Genomic DNA, 19,688 nt, shown 5'->3' with positions numbered 1-19,688 from the left:
CAGCGGGGATGGAAATGAAGGCTGACAGAGTGGTGGGCTGTTGAACAACCCTTGTATTGTGGATCTCGTAACTAGAGACTCACCTGGGAGGAGGGCAGGGTGAAGGGAAGTTCATGGTGCTATGCACCGTGTGGCTGCATCGTCACAGGGAAATCAAGGCGTTTGTTTTCTGTGCCTTGCCAACTACTGGCTCTGCAAGGAGGGAGGAAAAGACTGAGGCAACTCTTTGAAAGCAGAGTTTCTTACTTCTTCCTCTGAAATATCTGGTCCCAGAGTGGGCGGCAGGCTAGGTCACTCATTTCAGTGAGGACAGCAGTTTGTGTTGCCTCTTGGCACACTGCAAATATCTGTTGTCCAAAAAGTTTAAATGGTTCTTTGCTTTATAATAATTTTTGCATATAATTGACTGAACCGCTTTGTTTAAAACTTGGCTCTTGCATAGACCTCAGTGAGGAGGAAAAGAAATTGCTTGAGTTTAAATGCTCCCCTGTTTATAATCCAGGCGCTGCAGCGTGGAGGCATTGCGTGAGAACCGGGAAGAGAACCTGACTGCAAGCCAGCTCTGCGCAAATGTGAAACAAATGTCAGCCTTTCAATAGCTGAGGTAAAAATATAAAGCAAATAACTACCGAGAAAATCCCCCCTTTATTCCATCTAATTGAAATATGGAAATATCCCTATAAATGCAGAAGGGTGTCTTTCCTGTAAATATTTTAGCTTATGGAACTTCAGCAGAAATCTTCCTATCCTGCATATACAGCTAACTCACTGATTACGTTAAGTAGAACCTTTTAAAAGTTACCACGAGGTGGCAGAGTTGGACTTGCAACAATTACCTGTGTCTGTAAACTTAGGACTGAAACTTTGTATTGTAGGTATGTCTTTGCGTCCCATAGCAAACAAACAAGATCCAATCGTTGAACACATCTTTGCACGGCATGGAATCGTCCATCTGTTTAAAACCAACAGCAGCAAACAGGCCAACCAGCTCTGTCTAGGCCAAAATCCGGATACTGAATAGTATCTGGATCCTACCTATGCTCCCTTTTGAATGCCCCAGGCCACGGTGGAGGGAATTACCTGGATCAAGACGTGTAGGACAATTCAGAAGTGATTTAGTAGTACTTCTGTTTTTTCAGGGTCAGGCAAAGCAGCAGAAGCAAGCTGGATTCAAATCGTGATGGCCCTCTGATAATAGGTACTGTACTCATTAAAATTCTGTGAATGTATTTACTGTAAAAAGAAAGCATCATACTTCTTGGGAAGCGCTGACCCTTAGTGATAGTCTGTGCTAAGCAGGTCCCTGCAAAAATAACATCTTCCCACAGCTACTGTAGTGTCTTCCACCCAGTGAAGTTGCTGTCTTGAGGACTTTCCTGGCAATCAGTGTTACTGGACTTCAAAATGGTCATGGGATGCTAATCACCAACACAATATACACCAGGCCTCTGTGGCTCCAGGGACTTCTGGTTTGCTACACTTTAAACATTCATGAATGCACGCACATGTAATGTTATGAGCATATGTACATGTCTGTAAATTTCTGTGCAGATACACTGCCCTCAGAGATTAAAATGCCAGCCTGAGTTTGTTTACCAATGGAGAGCCTTGTACGTGCAAGGTACGTAGCTTTTTTCACTCCTTGCAGATTTGAGAGTAATTTTTTTAGCACCTCTAGTGACTGGTTGAGATGTGTTCTCCACTTTTCCACTAGATGGCAGCTTGTCATAGTTTTAATACTCCTTCTGGTCCGTTAATGAGCATCATCTCATCTCATTGCCAGATTTGCAGCTGAACCTTCATGTACAAACAAAACATTAAAAGCAGAATGAATATGGTGATGCACTGTTCACCAATTTGTTTACAATTCATTGAGCTAATTTTCTTATTTATAGCACTTATTTTGCATCAATCTGGCATTTCACTACGTATGCAGTATGACACATGGTTCCTAAAAGCATGAGGGGTAGAGCAGTTTGCATCTTCACAGCACCTACACAAGTACTTTGTGACTCTTCAAGGAGTGTATTGGCTAAGTCTAGGACATCCATGTAGTTCTCTAGGATTTCTGGACATGTGGCATCTCAAAAAGACCAGTACTACTGCACAAAATATTTTCCTTTTTCCTCTCTGGATTCTGAAGGAACTGAACCTACTTTCTAAGAGTTAAGAGTTCTCTTGATTGTGTGTTGAAGTGTTTTCCAGTACTGTATCCTTTCTAAATGGGACGTTCCTTCCCTAGAGCAGGCCCAGGTCTTCTGAAAGTCTTAGCAACGAACTCAGCAGTCAGATGCTCCTGCGACTGCATTGGGTTCTGCTGGTTCTCTGGATTCAAAATGCAAAGCAAACTCCAACACAGCTGCCAGAATTTTCCTGTTTCCTTTCAGCCCATAAATTGTTAAGGGCCCCTTGAAAGATGGCTGTGAGTCACAGAGCTGTTCAGGTGGGCCCAGGTTTTCTCTTCTGGAATTCATTATTGTAAAGTTAAGAAATTCTTCCAGGGACAGGCTTGTGTTTGTGTCATTCATGGGGTGTAATGGGATTTTTCCTGCTGTACTTCGGTGTAAAGAGAGATCAGAGTCAGTAGTGTGGACTTCTCCCCTCTCAATCAGTAAGTTTCCTACAGTGCTCTCCTGCCTAGGCGGTCTGTGCTAAGAAAGTAAATCAGCTGTTTAAAAGTCAAGGTCTCTCCACCTAAAACCACAGTGCAGCTGATTTCAAACGCACAGATCAAACAGTGATGGGGATTTGAGCTCTGTCAAGCACACGGCAGCCCCTGGCACCTGAAATTGCACTTCTAGAGGGTGAGCTCCACATAGAAAGACAAATCAGCAATTACTCTTCTGGAAGTGTCAGCTTTGCCATGTGCTGTTCCCTCAGCAGTGGGGGCCTTTTAACAGCCACAGTAAGGTGTGATGTACTCACACCTCTCCCTATGTTTTCCTAAGTCTGTTGCAAGTCTTTTCAACTTTCACTTAGGAGGATCAATGCTTCCTAATAGGCTTTCAAAGTCACAGAACGATCTCCCACTTTTCTGTGACCTTGGCGAGGACCTGCGTATCTTGCAGTGCTAATTGGAGCCGGTTACAGCTGGGCTGACCCCTCGGACAGCAGCAAGCAGGCACACAAAGGTTACCTAGCCACTGGTGTTGTGAATGGTGCCCAGAGCCAGCTGCATCCTGGATTTCGCTTCTCCTCACATCTGATGTCAGTGACTCCTGTCGTCATGGATTAGCGCTGGCTGGACACACTAATCAGGAAAATCCCACTGCCCCATGCTGCTGGGAGATCCCTCACCCCAGTGACAGGCGGATCTTTGCTGCAGACTGTGGAAGATGTCAGGCTTCTAAAGCAGTTCTCCTGGTTTCGTTATTTGTTCTTCGCAGGATCCTTCTGGTTTGCTAACGTAAAGTATGCATTTGCAGATTCATCTCTCAGTGAGGGCTTTGCTCTTCAGGGATTCGTACAAGTCCAGCCAATGCAGCCGGGTGGAAATATCTCATTTTCCCCAGACACAGCCTTTCCTCCAGGCTCTCAGCCTGCTTTGAGCCCAGTCCCATTTGTGTCCATCTGTAATTTGCTGCACCAATCATTTGTTGCCAAATATTGTTTTGACTACACACAAACAGAAGGTCCCTAGAAACTATCTGAATTAATCTAATGAAAATCTGAAGACCTGTGACAATGAAAAGGCCAGTCATAAGGCAGTGACAGGTTTTCTGAGCATAAAAAGCTTATGACTTAAAGTCCGATCCTTTATAGACTGCTGAAGTGGGAGCTTTATATCATTTCCAGCTCACTAATAGTGTTGCCAACTCTCATGATTTTATCATGAGTCTCATGATATTCTTCTTAAAAGCTCGGTTTCTGGAGTCAAGCAATTACATGAGAATCATTTTCTCTCTCTCTTTTTTTTTTTTTTCTTTTTTCTTTTCTTAGCAGCAAGTTCCTAGGCCTGCTCCTGCCAAAGAGGAAGAAAGTAAATCACACAAAATCCTTTAAAACATCACCAGAGTTGTCCTGAACACTCAAAAAAAACCCCCAAACCCTCAGAAATGCAAACCAAAAAAGCTCCATTGACATTATTGCTCTTCTTTTTTGTTGTTTTTTTTTTGTTGTTGTTGTTGTTTTAAACCTTGTGGGTATTTTAAAGCCAATCTCATGCACAACTCGTGATTTTTGAATTCTTGGGATTGGCAACACTATTTCAACAGACCTGATACGTATGTGTAGCGCTGGAAGTCTTGTTGTGGCATTTATTTTTAGAACAGCTATTTTAGCTCATTTGGTGTATTCTTTATAGCTCCATCTACCTTATGTAGTTAGACTCATGGGGCCGGATCCTTTGCTGGTGCAAATTAGAGCAAGGCTGATGATTTAAACCATCTGGAGATCCAGCCCATGGTGCAGTCATCTGGCTTTACTGGCAAAGGGATACAAAATATAGTCCCAATAACATTTTTTAAAACTCCATAAAATGTGCCTAAAATAGACCTTCGTCTTTCTGAAGCAGATGTGGTATGTGCAGAGAACACAGCATGGAAAGCTTCAGAGGTATCCCCATAGCTCACTCCGTCAGACCTGCCTCTTGTGGGTTTTGCTCTCTTTCCATGCACTGCACCACAACTGTGTCTGTGCTGCATGCTGTAAAATAGTCTTCATGTATGTGATTTCCAACCCAGGGAGTTACCTACAGCTTCCTTTCTTCATAACCTTCATGCAGTGAAACCATGCCGCTTAGCACACATAGAAGAGCCCTGCAGATAGCAGCCTACACTTAGCTCCTGTTGTAATGGACTCTCAAAAGTCTCCTAAGTAATAGTGACAGTATGAGAGGTGATGGCCTCAAGTTGCACCAGGGGAGGTTCAGCTTGGATATTAGGAAAAAATTCTTCTCCAAAAGAGTGTTCAGGCACTGGAATGGGTTATCCAGGGAGGTGGTTGAGTCTCTGTACCTGGAGGTGTTCAAGAGCTGTGGAGATTCTGTGCTGGGAAAGATCATGGAGCAGATCCTCCTGGAAGTTATGCTAATGCACATGGAAGACAGGGAAGTGATACAGAAGAACCAACAAAGCTTCACCAATGGCAAATCGTGTTTGACCAACCCAGATGGCCTTTTATGATGGTGTCACTGCATCAGTGGACAAGGGAAGAGCCACGGGTGTCATCTATCAGGACTTCAGTCAGGCCTTTGACACAGTAACCAATAACATCCTTCTCTTCAAATTGGAAAGATATGGATTTGATGGGTGAACTATTCAGTGGACAAAGAACTGGCTGCAGGATTGAGTCCAGAGAGCAGTGGTCAAAAGCTCAGTGTCTGGATGGAGATTGGTGACAATTGGCGTCCCACCGAAGTCAGTTCTGGGACAGATACTCTTGAAGATCTTCATCGGTGACACTGACAGTGGGATTGAGTGCACCCTCAGCAAGTTTGCTTATGACACCAAGCTGTGGGGTGCTGTCAACACACCAGAGGGATGAGATGCTATCCAGAGGGACCCAGATAGGCTTGAGCAGTGGGCCCAGGTGAACCTCGTGAGATTTAACAAATCCAAATGCAAGATCTTGCACCTGGGTTGAGGCAACCCTCACTATACTGGCTGGGGGATGAAAGGACTGAGTGCAGCCCTGCCAAAAAAGACCTGGGGTACTAGTGAATGGGATGCTGGACATAAGCCAGCAATGTGCCCTTGCAGTCCAGAAGGAAAAGTTTTATATTGGGCTGCATCAAAAGAAGTGCGGCCAGCAGGTCGAGGGAGGTGATCCTGCCCCTCTGCTCTGCTCTGGTGAGGCCTCACCTGCAGTACTGCATCCAGATGTGAGTCCTCAGGACAGGAGAGACAGAGACCTGCTGGAATGCATCCAGAGAAGGGCCACAAAAGTGATCAAAGGGATGGAACACCTCTCCCAAGAGAATGGGCTGAGAGAGCTGAGGCTGTTCAGCCTGGAGAAAAGAAGGCTGCAAGGTGACCTGATAGAGGCCTTTCAATATCTAAAGGTGGGCTACAGGAAAGTGGACAGACTCTTTAGCAGGGTCTGTGGTGATAGAACAAGAGGAAATGGCTTCAAGCTTGAAGAGGGTAGAATTAGGTTGAATATAAGGAAAAAGTCTTTTACAGTGAGGGTGGTGAGGCACTGGCACCAGTTGCCCAGAAATGTGGTTGATGCCTCGTCCCTGGAAACTTTCAAGGCAAGGCTGGATTAAGGTCTGGTGTCCCTGTTCACTGCAGGGGAGTTGAACTAGATGACCTCTAGAGAGGTCCCTTACAACTCTAAGGATTCTGTGATTTGATGAGATATAGTACTTGAGGACATGGGTTAGTGGGCAATACAGGTGATAGGTGGAAAGTTGGAGATGATCTTAGAGGTCTTTTCCTTTATGTTCCTTTGATTCTGAAGCCAGGTCTAGTCAGTGCCCCTCAGGTCTGGATACACCAGGGACCACACTGGTGGTGCTGTAGGATCAAAAATGGGAGCATCTCTTCTGGAGTCTGATGTGGTCAAAGAAATGTTACTACTAATTAAAATCTAGAGAAATGTGTTTTTAAAAAAATTCTTCCCAGCTTTTCCTCCAGACTTTCTGCAGTAAAAGTCCTCACCACATCATGTGGAGGTCCTGAGCATCACCAAACCATTCCCCTTTGCTGGCTCCACTTCAGGAGGTGCAGTTACACTCACTGACCTGCTAGCAGAACTAGTTAGATCTATTCAGAATTGCAGCAACTGAGTTCTTCTCCTGCTTTCTACCTTCTGACTATAATGCATATGGTGTCTCATGTTGCATCATCTCTACCCTTTTTCTATATTCATTTTGGGTTTTCTCTGAACTCATCAGAAACCTGGATTTTAATCTTTGTCTTCAACAGTTAGTTCTTCAAATAAGATGGAGAAAGTGGATGCTCACCGAGAACATTTGGAAAGAAACACAGAGATTGGGCTGTCTGTATCACCCAGGAGGGGAAAAGTATTACTGCAGCGTAAGAAAACGTTTGCTAGGTTAAATATATTGATATCAGAATACTGCACGTTTTTCAGCTATGTTGTGGGAGGCCTGTGGGAGAAGCCCCAGGATGGAATAAGCTGCTGGGTTGCACCAGGATGCCGTGAGCTACCAGTTCTGCTCTGTGGGGGCCCTGCTGCTGGTTGGGGCACAGGGACAGAATGATGGAAGGACCTTAATGGCTTTAATTTTCTTCTTTCTGATATTTAAGATTTATCCGTAAGTAAGGAGTACTTGGCCATATTTAGTGTTTGTCAGTACCTTGAGATGATCTTTGCAGAGAGGAATGTTGCTCTTTATATTGATAGCAATCTGCACAGTCAGTATGGGGGTGTTCATGCTGTACTTTCCCCAATAATCTACTTGGGTTGGGGCTGGGGGAAAACACAGCTTCCCCCAGAAGGGGTTCACAGTAGCAGCTGAATTTACGTGACACAGCCTGTGTTTGACTCTCTCTGTATGCTGGAAACTGAGAGCAACAGTTCCCAGATGAGATGTCCAATGCAGTGCCCAAGTCCTCTGTCATTCTCACCATGCTGCAGTTAGTATGTAGGTTATGTTGTACTGGCTCTGCCAGCTGGAATTGAGGATTGTTCAGTGATACTAGAAGATTAATTAGAATATTAATAGGTCATATTACTACAGAGCCAGCTCTATCCTACATTTTGTATCAACGTTTTATCACTTTTTTTTGTGATTGCTGATGCTGAGGAAATGAAGGATTAGTAAGCTGCATATTGGTAACGTGATCATTCTCTCCTTCATGAGAGCTTATTACTACTGTATGTTTTCTAGAGTTTGTCCACTCTGAATTTGGAAGTCCCGGGTTGTAATTTCTTCGGTCTTGCTTTTTTTATAGGTAGAAATGTGATTTTTATGCTGCTAGAAATGCATTTCAGTCTTTCAGTGAAAGTTTATGTTGTTCTTGCTGGTCACCTTCTAGTGATGTCTTTGTTCTATAAGCACATTAACAGATTCTCTTGGGTTATTAAATAGGTACTGCACTTATGCTGACGACACACTGTGGTTGTGCTCAGTAAGATTCTGATTTATAGAAGCTGCACATTTATCTTGTGTAAAGGTACATAATCTAGCATATTATCTATCACTGAGAACAATATCCCATCTGCTTAGCCCAGGAGACATACACAGATCATCTCCCGTGTATGAAGGGAACAGTATTTAGGCTCTGCTCTGTAAATGTTTGGGATTTCTCAGGAGGAGTCTCTACTTATTATCCTAAAAAGTAATACTGGAGAGAAGAGAGAGAGAAATGGTTAAGTTCTGTGGAAAGGTTTGATGCTGTGAATTTTAATGGAAATAACTTCTGTCTCTGTGGATGTGTAACTTTATAGCATCCATTCCCCAAGTATACGTAAAACGTATTCTGTCAGTGCATTGTTGCTTGGGTAGTCAATATGCATATTTATTTGTAAAACACAAGCAAACTGTCATATGTCAGATGTTTTACATGTCACCAAGTTTCAAATGAGTGCAATAAACTAATTCTGCATTGGGTTGCAGTATGTTGGTAAAAGTATCTGTTCTCTCATCATAAGAAGTTCTGAACCTAAATAGTGACGGTGGTTCGTAACACCAAACCCTATCAAAGAAAGTATAAAATCTTTCTGTGATGGCAGTTTTGGTTGTGCTCCCTTCACAAGGAACACTGAGCAGCACCTTAGTTCAGTAGAGGATGTACAGGAAGGGGTATCCAAGCATTAATCATTCATTGCAAGGCTTCATAAGAGAAAATCTCACTGAAAACAAGAGAAGGAAACCCAACTATTCCGAGAAGTACTTTAAAGTAGCACTAGTTTCAGCTACCAGGTATTTGCACTATCAATCAAAATATATTTATTTATCTGTTGCATCATATATTAAAGCTCTGGGCTATGCAGAATAAGAGGCAGAAGAGAAATATTGGAGGTATACATATGAAAATACTAAAGCCTACACTTCCTGGAAATAATACATAAATGTCATTTGCTGACAGAAAAACAGATTGTTGTAAAAGGAACTCCAGAAATGACCTGACATCAGAATCACAATTTCCTGTGTCACAGGTTAGTGAGAAATTGCTTCTTTACAGCCTAACAATTCAAGGAATAATGACCTAACATTGTTCCACTGTGAATTGGGGCCAAGAGATATATTTTTGCAGGTAGCAACAAATAAGAACAAACCTTGCAAAGAAGTAGAGTGCATAAATCCTAAAGCACACTGGAGAATTCACTGGTTTTGACATAAGCAATCTATAAACAATATAACTGATTTGAAATATATTAGGCATGATTGCAAACATTACTTGTATCTTCAGCAAAAATAGTCTGGACCTCTGTGGGCAGTAGCATATGAGGGCTATTATTTAGGGATTCAAGGCCCTTCTGATTTCAAGTGTTGATATCACTCGTTTTCTCACCAAATGTAATGGAAATTCACATCAGTTTGATAGAATTTCCAGACATCTCATGCTATTCATCAGTTTCATAGAACTGTGTCTGCATTTTTTTTGCTCATCATCATCAACATTAGTTAAGATTTACAGAGAAGGATGGGTATGTTGGTTGCCTGAGTTGAGATAACTCACAGACATCTGATTTTCAAAGAATGCAGACTATCTCTGTCTGAAAAATTGAGTACAGAATAATAGGAGCCCTGTCAAAAATCTTAGCATGTACGTATCCAACTTTACCTCTTGCTCTGCAACCCTTAGAGGAGTCTGGAGAGAGGATCCCTCAGCACACAAGAACTCTGAGATATGGATAACATGGTCACATTCTTGTTTCTAAACTTTTTATTCCTTTACAGCCTCCATTTTTTTGCTGAAACATCTTCTAGAAGATTTGTAATTCCTCTGAAAGACTTAGAAAAAGTAAAAAAAAAGTGACTTACGAAAGCAGATAACGTGAGCTATTTTCAAACACTTTATATCCTCTGAAAGTGAAGGTGAAGAAAGAACTCTGAGCTCTGACAAAACAGTTCTTCTTAAGACAGCACTATCTAGTTGCCTGAATTTTGGTCTAAGAATTAGGATTTGTTTTCCAGCTTTATCAGGGACTCTTTATCTGGCCTTGCCTGAGATAAGTGTGAGGCACTCTAATTAAATTTATGGAACTGTAAAGGTTAAATGGATAAAGATTTTTGGTGATGAGAAAGTCCAAACTAAGTTTTTTCCTTTTTCTATAGTCACTGGCCACCATAGATAATGTTTTAATGGCCCTAAAATCATGGCAATTTAATGAAAATTATCACTGTATTTACGCTGATAGAGTGTGTACTACAATATAGGATAATGTATAAATCCCAGAATATCTCAAGTTGGAAGGGACCCAAAAGGATTACTGTGTTCAACTCCTTTCTCCACACTCACCATTTTCTGGAGGACCAGACTCACCATTTTCTCTTGATAGAGATTTCTGTTTTTCTGCAAAATTCAACAGATTTTCTCTTCCATCTCTGAAGTGAATGAAAAAGTCATTTGCAGTTCCCCGATGAATTCAAGTACAGATTTCAAGAAGCTTAGTACTTATGAACTTCTTATGAAGTTTTCTTTCTGTACCTTGCCTAACTCCAGCTGTTTACAGCTCTTCATTTAATGCCACATACAGGAACCAGCTACCATTTTGTACGTCCCACTCATCTCCTGCTATGGACACAACACACTGACTAGCCCTGGGGAAGAAACTTGTCAATCACAGCGTGCCACTGCTGGAAGCTCTGTGAGAGGCACAGACCCAGACCTGAACTTTTCATCTTGAACTTTCTATAGTTTGGTAGCTGGATCTTTGAGTTCCTTCTCTTAGGGAAAATCTGATTTTCTGTTTCAGATCTGAACCAGAGAAAGAATTCCTCACCCTCTGTGAGCAAGCCAGGTCTGACTTTTCTTGAAAGCTGCGGGGAACACACAGGCTCTCTGCATTTTGAAGAAGCTTTTGTCCTTCAGTCAAGACAGGTAGGGGATGGTATCTATGTTTCTCATTTGTGGAGAATGCACATTCAGATGGTTTACTTTTACCATTTTACAAGCAGTACTTTCCGTGTCTGTAGTCACGTGAATCAAGTCCTGTTTTAGTAAGGCAAAGCAGTTTGTTTAAGATTTAATAAGCTCTTGCACGCTCTTTGTAATGAAAGGCAGGCTTCCAGGCTGGTTTTGTAGCAAATAAAAGTACTGCCTCATTTGCTGATGTAGCATGGAAGTAACCTTTCATAACCACAGAAAAACTTGACAAAAGTTTATGGTATCAGTTCTGCATTTCTGATGCAGCAGAGATTAAACCTGGCAAGAATTGACCTCCAGTGGAAGGAAAAAGAGAGAAAAAGCTATCAGAAAATTAACAGTGATTACTCTCTTGGATAGATTTTGGAGAGAGAGAGGAAAAAAAAAAAAGTATAGGGCTTAATCAAAATGTACAATGCAGGAAAATGGTATCTGCCTCAAGGAACTTCCCACTGAAGCTTTAAACAAGAGACAACACATACACTGAGGCAGATAGGAATCAAAGCTGCATATCAACCCGATGAGTATTGTCTCACTGCACAAAGTTACGATTTCCCCCAGGTAAGAGGGCTACTTTGAAAAAAAAAATGAAGGCAATGTGTTGTGCCAAAAAATATTCCCCATTCTCCTAGCGAATTCTGAGCCAGCATTGTACATGGAGTTCTTAATTTATTGAATATCATTCAAATTAGTTATATTCTAAAGTCATGAAGATGCATTCAGACTCTGTGCTATGTCACTGACCCCAGAGCTGATACAGCTATTTAAATCAGGGCAGAACTGATCAAGTGCTACTTTCCACTTGGACTTAAACCAGATGCCATAAAGATACGAACTGCATGAAATGTAGTTTTAGTCCTCTAGCTCCTAGTGATCATCCTATACATCATTATTGTCTTCTTTCTAAAAAAGATACGTATTTAAAGCAGTTTTTTTTTTCTGGTAGCTTCTATCTATGTATATCCTTTGGAATACTCATTGAATTTTTAATTTATTAGGAGGATCTATGAAGATATATAGAAATAAATCTTATAGATATGAGCAGAACCAAGCAGAACATCCCCCACTGTTTTTTTGGCTGTTTTCTTTAAATATCTTCTTTAATTTAAAAAGAAAAAATTACAATCTTTCTTCATAACCAAACCAAACATTTTAAAAGCCCCATTTGTTCCCCATTTTGAGCTGGTCTCACTTCCCCCATATCATATTAATCGTTAATCATATTCATGCCACTGACCTAACAGAAGTGGGACAAACCTCAGATTAGCAATCGTGGAGCTGGCGGTACGTCAATCTTTTCTTATTGAGAGAGCTTTTTCTTTTTTTTTCTTCTTTTTTTTTTTTTTTTAAATTATGATTAAAAACCTATCTCCTTAGTCCAGAACTTTTCTGAATGTATCCTCCATACTCACACACTCATGCTACAGCAAGGTATAGTAACTGTGCATTGTCACATATCTTCAAATCCCTACTTGGTTTCACCCCCATCAAGCTGTACAAGAGCAGAGAGAAGACCAGAGGGAAGAGCTGCACTTTGACCCCTTGTTCATATTTTGATTCTTTTATGTATACCAAATGTCAGTCATTCTGTCATCTATTTAATCTCAGACACCTATGGAAGATTAAGAGAGGGCAGTTCAATGAGCAGAGCAGGAGAGGGAAGGACGGATGAGCTACAGCGATCAGATAATGTAAAAGCCAACTGGAGGTTCTCAAAGAGCCCCAGCCGTCACCCGCCATCATCCTGCTACAAAAAGGAGGAGCTTCCCCCAGGCTTAAGAATCATCTTTTTCTAAAGGATTTGCGCATGTGAATTCTAGAAAGAATAACAGTCTTTCTCAACTATAAAACTGCTCTGAATTAATCCATTATTTCCTTCTTTTGATTTTAAAAAAATTCTTGGCCAACATTCTAGATGTGTATATATTCTAATAACTGCAGCAAGAATTTAAGACATATCTCACATAGCTTTATTCTCCAGTAGTTTCTGATTGATCCAGAAACCTCTTATTCTGTTCCACCCCCCTTGGCTGGTAGGTCATCCTCCCCCAGTGAAGTACCTGGGTGCACAAGTGCGCTTTGTTTGCTGAAATCAAAGGCTTGGTTTGTTCCTACTCCTGGTAACCAAAACCCCTCTCTTTCTGTAATGGAGTGCTCTTCAGCAATGAAACCCCCTGCAGCACAAAATCCTCCATCCACATGGGGAAAGGTTGCATTTCTGGCCCAACAAAGGCTGCATGTGTGCCATGGTAGGAAGAAGGAACTTCCATGAGATAGTGGGTGCATGCTGGTGCTAGTCTTGGATCAAAAAAGAGTTGTAATGCTGGTGACTGGTGAAATAACCTGTTGCTTTGTCTCCCTGGGATATCTGCATGGTATAAATGGTGTTTTGGGTTACATGGGAAGCCAGTTGTCACTCTCAAATGTTAGCCTTCTAATGCCATACAACAGAATGATGTTCGGACTAGATGATGTAGTCTTTTCCAACCTTAATGATTCTATGAGAAAAAAGGTGTGCAAGCATTCAAACCAAAGGCACTATAATTAGTAGCAGGTTTTAGAATTTAAATTGAGGTATCGAGCGCAGGGTCCAGTCAGATTGTATTTTATACAGAAAGGTTTCCAAGGGGCATAAAGCTCATTCTCTTCTTGCCCAGACCTGGGCTGTGCGTTGGGCAAATCTGCTGGCAAATGTTAACAGTGCCCAAGGGACTGAAAGCGAAGCTGGGGGCTGATGTGGCATGCGGTTGCCATGGAACTGGACATAACCCTGCTGGAGTCGGATACCCCGATGGTCCGGTGAGTTTCAGCTTGCTGTAGGGTACAGCATGGTGACTCTCCCCAGCAGCATCTGGTTGTGTTTTAAACTTTTGATAAATTCCATAGTCAAAGAAATCAAAACAAATCAAGTAACGAGCGCCGTCTGGCCAAGGTCCAAGTTAAAACTGCTGCATTCCTCGTTGGTATTAACGTTAATGCACCAGATCAGTGCAAAAGTGAAGATATTTGGGGTGGGAGAGGGGTAGGTTTGGGGGATATTTTCCTCTCCTTGTAGCCCTGCTCCCAAAAGACAAGGATTAAACAGAGTAATGTGCTCTGGCCAGGTTAGTCACTGTGCTTAGGGAGCAATTTTTAACGAACGCTTCTCCCGGGGAGGACGTTCCAAGGGCCAGGCCCAGGTTACAGCCGTGGAGATGTTCGGAACACAGAGTGGAGGAGGAAAAAAGAGCTGGAGAAATGCACCCCGAGCTCCATCCCGCCCCTGCACGGGTGCGTCCACATGAGGCCAAAGTTTTGTTGTTTGGGGTTGCGTGTGTGTTTTTTTCGGTCAGCTTTCCCCGAAGAAGAGCGATTTGGGGGTTTTGCTGTAGATGTCCTCCAGCTGAGCGGGGGTGGGATAATCCCGCACCGAACCGCTGCGCTTTGCCCGGGGGAGGGGGCATGGAAGGTAGGGGAGAAGAGGGGGAAAGACAGAGAGAGGATCAGGAGAGGTCCTCTGCTACCACACCGAAAGGGTGCGAAGCTTTTTATTCTCCTTTATTATTTTTAAAAGGAGGAGGGAGAAAACACAAACCCTGCAGCCAGTCTTTCCTCCCTCGAAAGCTCTCCAGCCTCTTCCCCGCAAGCCGCCGAACTTCAGCCTGCGTGTGTGTATATATATTTATTTATATACGTGCGAGTGTGCGCGCCGCGTCCCGCGATGGGCTGATGGGCAGCGGGAGCTCCGCGGGCCGCCCCCGGCCTCCCCGCACGGCTCCGCGGGGCCGCTCCGCATCAGCGCCGCGCTGCGCTCCGCCGCAGCTTTTGGCGAGGAGCAAAGAGAGGGGAGAGGCACAAAAGGGAAGGACGGAGGGAAAGTCCCTCCCACGCCCCCCTCCCCCAAGTTTATGATGGGGGTCCGGAGGAGTAGCTCTGCTCCGCAGCAACCGCTCGCCTGCTGAAAACTTGCTGCTCCGCTTTTTGGGTAAAGTTGATGCTTATTGTGTCTTTTCATTGTGCTTTTTTAGGTTTTGTTGTTGGGTTGGTGTGGTTTTTTTTTTTTTTTGTCTTTTTTCTTTTTCTTTCTTTCTTTCTTTTTTTTTTCTTCTCCTTTTCCGCCTCTCCTCCCGCTTTTGGCGGAGATGCTCCGCGCCGGAGCGGGCTGGGGGGGGGGGGGGGGGGGGGGGGGGGGAGGGGAGGGAGGGTGACAATTTGGTGGGGGGCTCCTCTTTGTGTGGGGGTCGCACCCGTGCCTGTTTCTCTCTCTCCCCTGCCCCCCCCCCCCCCCCTTCCCCTCCCGGGGAGCGGAGCGCTGCGGCGCGGTGCGTGTCCGTCTGTCCGCTGTGCCCCCCCTCGGGGGAACCGCTGTCTCCAGGATCATTGTTTTTCCCCGGGGCTGCGGGGACCGTCCCCACACCGGGGACCGCCTGGCCCGGCCCCGGAGCAACCCGTGGCCATCACTGAGTTCGCCCTTTCGTTATTTTAATTTTATTAACTTATCCCCCCTCCCCCCCTTCCCCCTCCTTGTCAACCCCCCCCCCGGGAGGGGCAATCTTTCGACAAGTATATTTGCCGAGGAATTTAAAAAATTCCCTGCTGCAACTTGATCCCTGTGTGATGAGGAGCGGCTCGGAGTAGACCCGGACTCCAATCCTATTAAGGACTTAGGGAGTTGAGAGTTTTTCCCCGGGACTCGGTGGCTTTAAAACAATCGGGAAGGAAGGGAGGGAGATGGGCTCATTTAGATGCCTTTTCTGCCTCAAGTGATTGCCATCATTTCCTGGGAAACCTGACTTGTGGAGGGTAAGGGCTCGGGATGGTTTAGCAGCGGTCCTGCCGCTCCTTTTGCGATGGGTACGGGATTTTATTTTATTTTTTTGCTCGTTGCAGCCGGGCCTTAGAAACTTAATGGGAGGTTCTGCGCTGCGCTCTGCCCGCCCGGGAGCTGTGCGCAGCCCAACACGACCCGGCTCGGCCTTTGGTACCCGGGTGTGAGCGAGCCAATGTCCCGGAGTGGCAGAACCGTGGAGCTGCCCCCGAACTCGCTCCTTCCTGTAAACAGCCACGTGGTCCATGCGGTTCCATCACTTGTGTGCCCACCTCTGTGCTCGGATAAATCAGCATCTCACCGGCGCGTCGCGTTGGTTGCTTTTACAGATAAAGGGAGGAGTTGTAAAACTTTGTCTGCCCTCCTGCCCTACCCGTTATTAATTATTTATTGCAACTGAGGTTCTCGGGATGCACGGGGCTGTGGAAGTAGATGTGTGACCAGCATGCTCCATAAAAGAGCATTTCAACAGATATCACATTGGCATGCACTGTGGAGTTGGTGCCAAAAAAGTAGAGTAAATAAGTCCTGAAATTCAAAATACACAGAAGTGGGGTAGGGCGATTGGTTGTAAGATTGATTTCATCTGTTTGTTGTAGCTACCTGCCTTTCAAAAAGGAAGAAAAAAAAAAGAAAAAAAGTTTTAAGGTCTAAACCTAACTCACTTCACTAAAAAAGGAGCCTTAAGTGCAATCTGTGCTGCACACCAACCTGGAAAAGATGATCTGCTGAATAACTGCTGCTGCTGGGATGTTTGCGTTGCGCTGCTTACGGTGCACAGCAGCTGCCGCTGGTGAACTGGTTTGGGTCGGCGTCCCTGAGGGGTGGATATGGTGATTTGTGTTTTGGCTGGGACTGCAGGAAATGTTGTCACCTGTCAACCTTTGAATTGCAGTAAAAATGCCATACTGAAGGTTATGGCAAAACTGACAACTTTTAAGAAGTGAATGAAATTCATTATGTTTTTTTCACTCTGAATAACTCTTGGAAATGGGTTTGACTGAAAACGTGACCCATCCGTAGTAGTAAACGTGCCTGATCCACTGAAGATGAACTGATCTCTGTGTCTGTGTACGTCCTGGCCTCTATGTATGTTTGTGGAAGAGCTAATCTGTAAAGCAAGGTGAGGTAGGATTCACTTGAGCTTAAATGTTGTTATTGCTTCAAGTATGTGGCTTTGAAGTGCCCAGAAATGCAACTGCTGTTCTTCAGAGAAAAACAGATCTCGAGGACTGTTTCCAACTTCCTTTCAATGTCTTTTTTTTTTTTTCAGTGTGTCAGAGGGGATGTATACAGATGGACAAATACTGTTTGTGTTAGGTCATTCATTTAGAGAAAAATTAGAGCCGTAGAGGAATTTGAGCTGGAGGCATATGCCAGTATAAATCTGGCATAATTTCAATGAAGCTACTCCAGTTTATACTTGTGTAAAAGAAAACAGAACTTGACCTCAGATATCCAATACACAGCAGCCTGCATTCCCCGGCATCACGCGGAATACTGCAGTCACACTGGGATAGGAACTGTTTTTGCGGCACAATGGTATATAGCGATCAGGATTTGGTGTTGTTTTAAAAGCAGTTGGAACTTTTGTGGCAAAAGATCATTTTTTTCCTCTGGCTTCTGTGGTTTTAATGCCATTAAAGGCTCACACCGTGATGTACCTTACAGTCATGTATTTTCAGAGGGCTGTAGAGGCTCTGGGACAATAGGACCAGCTGTACAGGGGAAGGGTTATGGATCACTTTGTTACATAAGTTCAAAATGTTTGGGTTTTTTTGGTGCGTGTGTGATCCTGATAAATTCCTGTTTAGATCAAATTTGACTTTTTAAGGGACTTTTCTGGTCTTCTGTCCCCATTTTTCTTTGTTTAAGGACACGGTAGAGCATCTGCCCAGATCTCATGAGCATTACCCTCATTCCATGCTTGTAAGGAGGACACCCGGTCAGCTGCCTCCCTTGGGGCTGGTGGCCTACTGTACGGCAGTTGTTTGCCCTGTAGTCTGAAAGGTACACAAATACTTCATGCTTTTGTACTCTGAGAAGTGCTCTGTTCAGAGGGAAGTTTCCAGTGCAGATTAGCGGAGGCAGTGGATTCAATGAGCAATCACCAAAATCTGTATGTATTTGTGCAGCAAACACCTATCTATTGCTTTGCCACAAAGCCTCCACTTAATAATCTGGCCAAGGATTTCAAGGCAGCCAGATTTTTTCAAAGCAGCTACTTAGAGACATTAGATGTGACTATAGCATCAAACTAATTAGTTGCCACTCCATTCCTATGAAGCTTCCAGGGCTTTATAGAAATGCAATATTTGCACTTCTCACTTGCTGCTGAGACATTGAGGTTAAGCAGCCTCTGCTTTTTGTCTGCTCTCATACTGATGGGAAAGATTCCAGTGCATTGTTCGAGTGCTGCACAACCCCCTTGTATACCTGGGTAAATATTTTAAACAGTTGCGCATTTGGACAACTTGCCACAAAGCATGAAGTGGTATTTAGGGTTTGCTGCTGTTTGCTCCAGCGCTGTTCCCAAGGCCTTTTCAAAGAAAAGGGAAACAACAGGAGGTATTCAGGAATTAATGAAAACAACGCTAAATGAAATGATAGCAATGAACAACAAATCCTGGTATGAGGAACTTGGAGAAGGCGTTGTGTTAGAGGCAAGCACTGCACGTGTGCATGTGTGTGTATATGTACATGTCTGCCAGTGCATGCAGAGTGCACAGTGCTTGACCCACGTGTACAGCTGATCCTATACAAGAAATCTTAGAGAAATTCACTGATGTTTGGTGCCTGAGTGGTGAGGATCGGATCTTGCATGGCAGCCTTGAGAGGTGGAGAGGCCACAGCTTTGTAGCTTTTCCTACTGGGATGACTGCGAACAAGTGACATCACTAGGTCCAATTTTCTGCAGGCCAAGCTCCAGTTGGAAGCAAATACTTATGAGATAATGCATAGTGTGGGAGAGGCCACTGCACTTTTCTTCATTCATGCTCTACTACTACTAAACCACACTCCATTCTCTTTGAGTTCTAAAAAAAACCCAGATTCTCAAACGGTAAAATGTGCTACAGGAAAGTTGTTATCCTGTCATTCAAAAATTTGGAGTGTTAAAAGTTATCTTGGATTTCTGAATCTTCAGTAGCACTGAAAGGAGGTCTCTGTGCTTGGAAGTGGACGCCCAAATTAGAAAACATACTTGAAAATGGATTCCTTTGGGTCCCCGTTGTGCTCAGGGGAAGCATCTGCAGCACTGTCACTGGGCACGGCTGCCCAAACACACCAGCGCATCCTTTTCCGTCCTTCTGCAGTTATTTGAGCCTGGCTGTCACCTCACTGCAATTATAAATATTCCAAGAGAAAACAATACAAATTAGAACTGTAGGTGCCAGGGTCTTTGTACTGGATGTATTTCTTTTTACTTTCTAAGTGTTCTTTTTCATATGAAAAGAGTTTAGCAGCTTTATCCTTATTCAAGGCTTTTCTTTTTGTATCTGCTGGGGAGAAAACCATTAATTTTGTGGAATGGTGAGAGTAAGCCTTAAGCTGTCTTTGACATTTTAGTTTAACTTGAATAGGTTAATTTTTTTTTTTTTTTTTAAAGAAAACAAGTTGGTGGGAAGTGTGTTTTAACTGTGAGCGCCCGATTTCGACCATTAGCATGAGAAAAAAAGTTTTAGTGCATTTACTATTGTATTGAATGAAGAGTTCCAACAGTCAGGAAAAAGAAAGTAAAAGGCTGTAAAGAAATGATGGTCTATTCAGATTATTCAGCAGCCCAGAGCTCTGGTCATCTGCCTCTGAAATCTGGGATCGGGATATCACTTTTATCTTCCTGTGCCTTTCTCTCGCCTTTTTCACATGTTCACTTTTGT

At 43.6% G+C, this 19,688-nt stretch overlaps 1 protein-coding gene across 10 annotated transcripts in view; it reads left to right on the top strand.

Moving 5' to 3' along the window:
- GLI2 (GLI family zinc finger 2) overlaps positions 1-19,688 on the top strand; it is a 388,026-nt gene that overhangs the window by 195,452 nt on the left and 172,886 nt on the right. For 4 of the 10 annotated variants that reach the window (XM_090143698.1, XM_090143697.1, XM_031590618.2 and 1 more), the window contains exon 1: positions 14,672-14,967. The gene's annotated coding sequence lies outside the window, so the exon portion shown is untranslated. Of the gene's footprint in view, positions 1-502; positions 605-1,139; positions 1,199-10,833; positions 10,959-14,252; positions 14,274-14,293; positions 14,519-14,578; positions 14,651-14,671; positions 14,968-19,688 lie in introns of those variants that run through there. The other 6 variants (XM_090143691.1, XM_090143690.1, XM_090143692.1 and 3 more) reach the window with 4 other exon arrangements.

The sequence above is a fragment of the Phasianus colchicus genome, chromosome 7 (assembly GCF_987193195.1).
Source record: "Phasianus colchicus chromosome 7, bPhaCol1.hap1.1, whole genome shotgun sequence".
Taxonomy (NCBI): domain Eukaryota; kingdom Metazoa; phylum Chordata; class Aves; order Galliformes; family Phasianidae; genus Phasianus; species Phasianus colchicus.
Note: the sequence above shows the minus strand (reverse complement) of the source record. Positions and strands in the feature narration are given on the sequence as shown.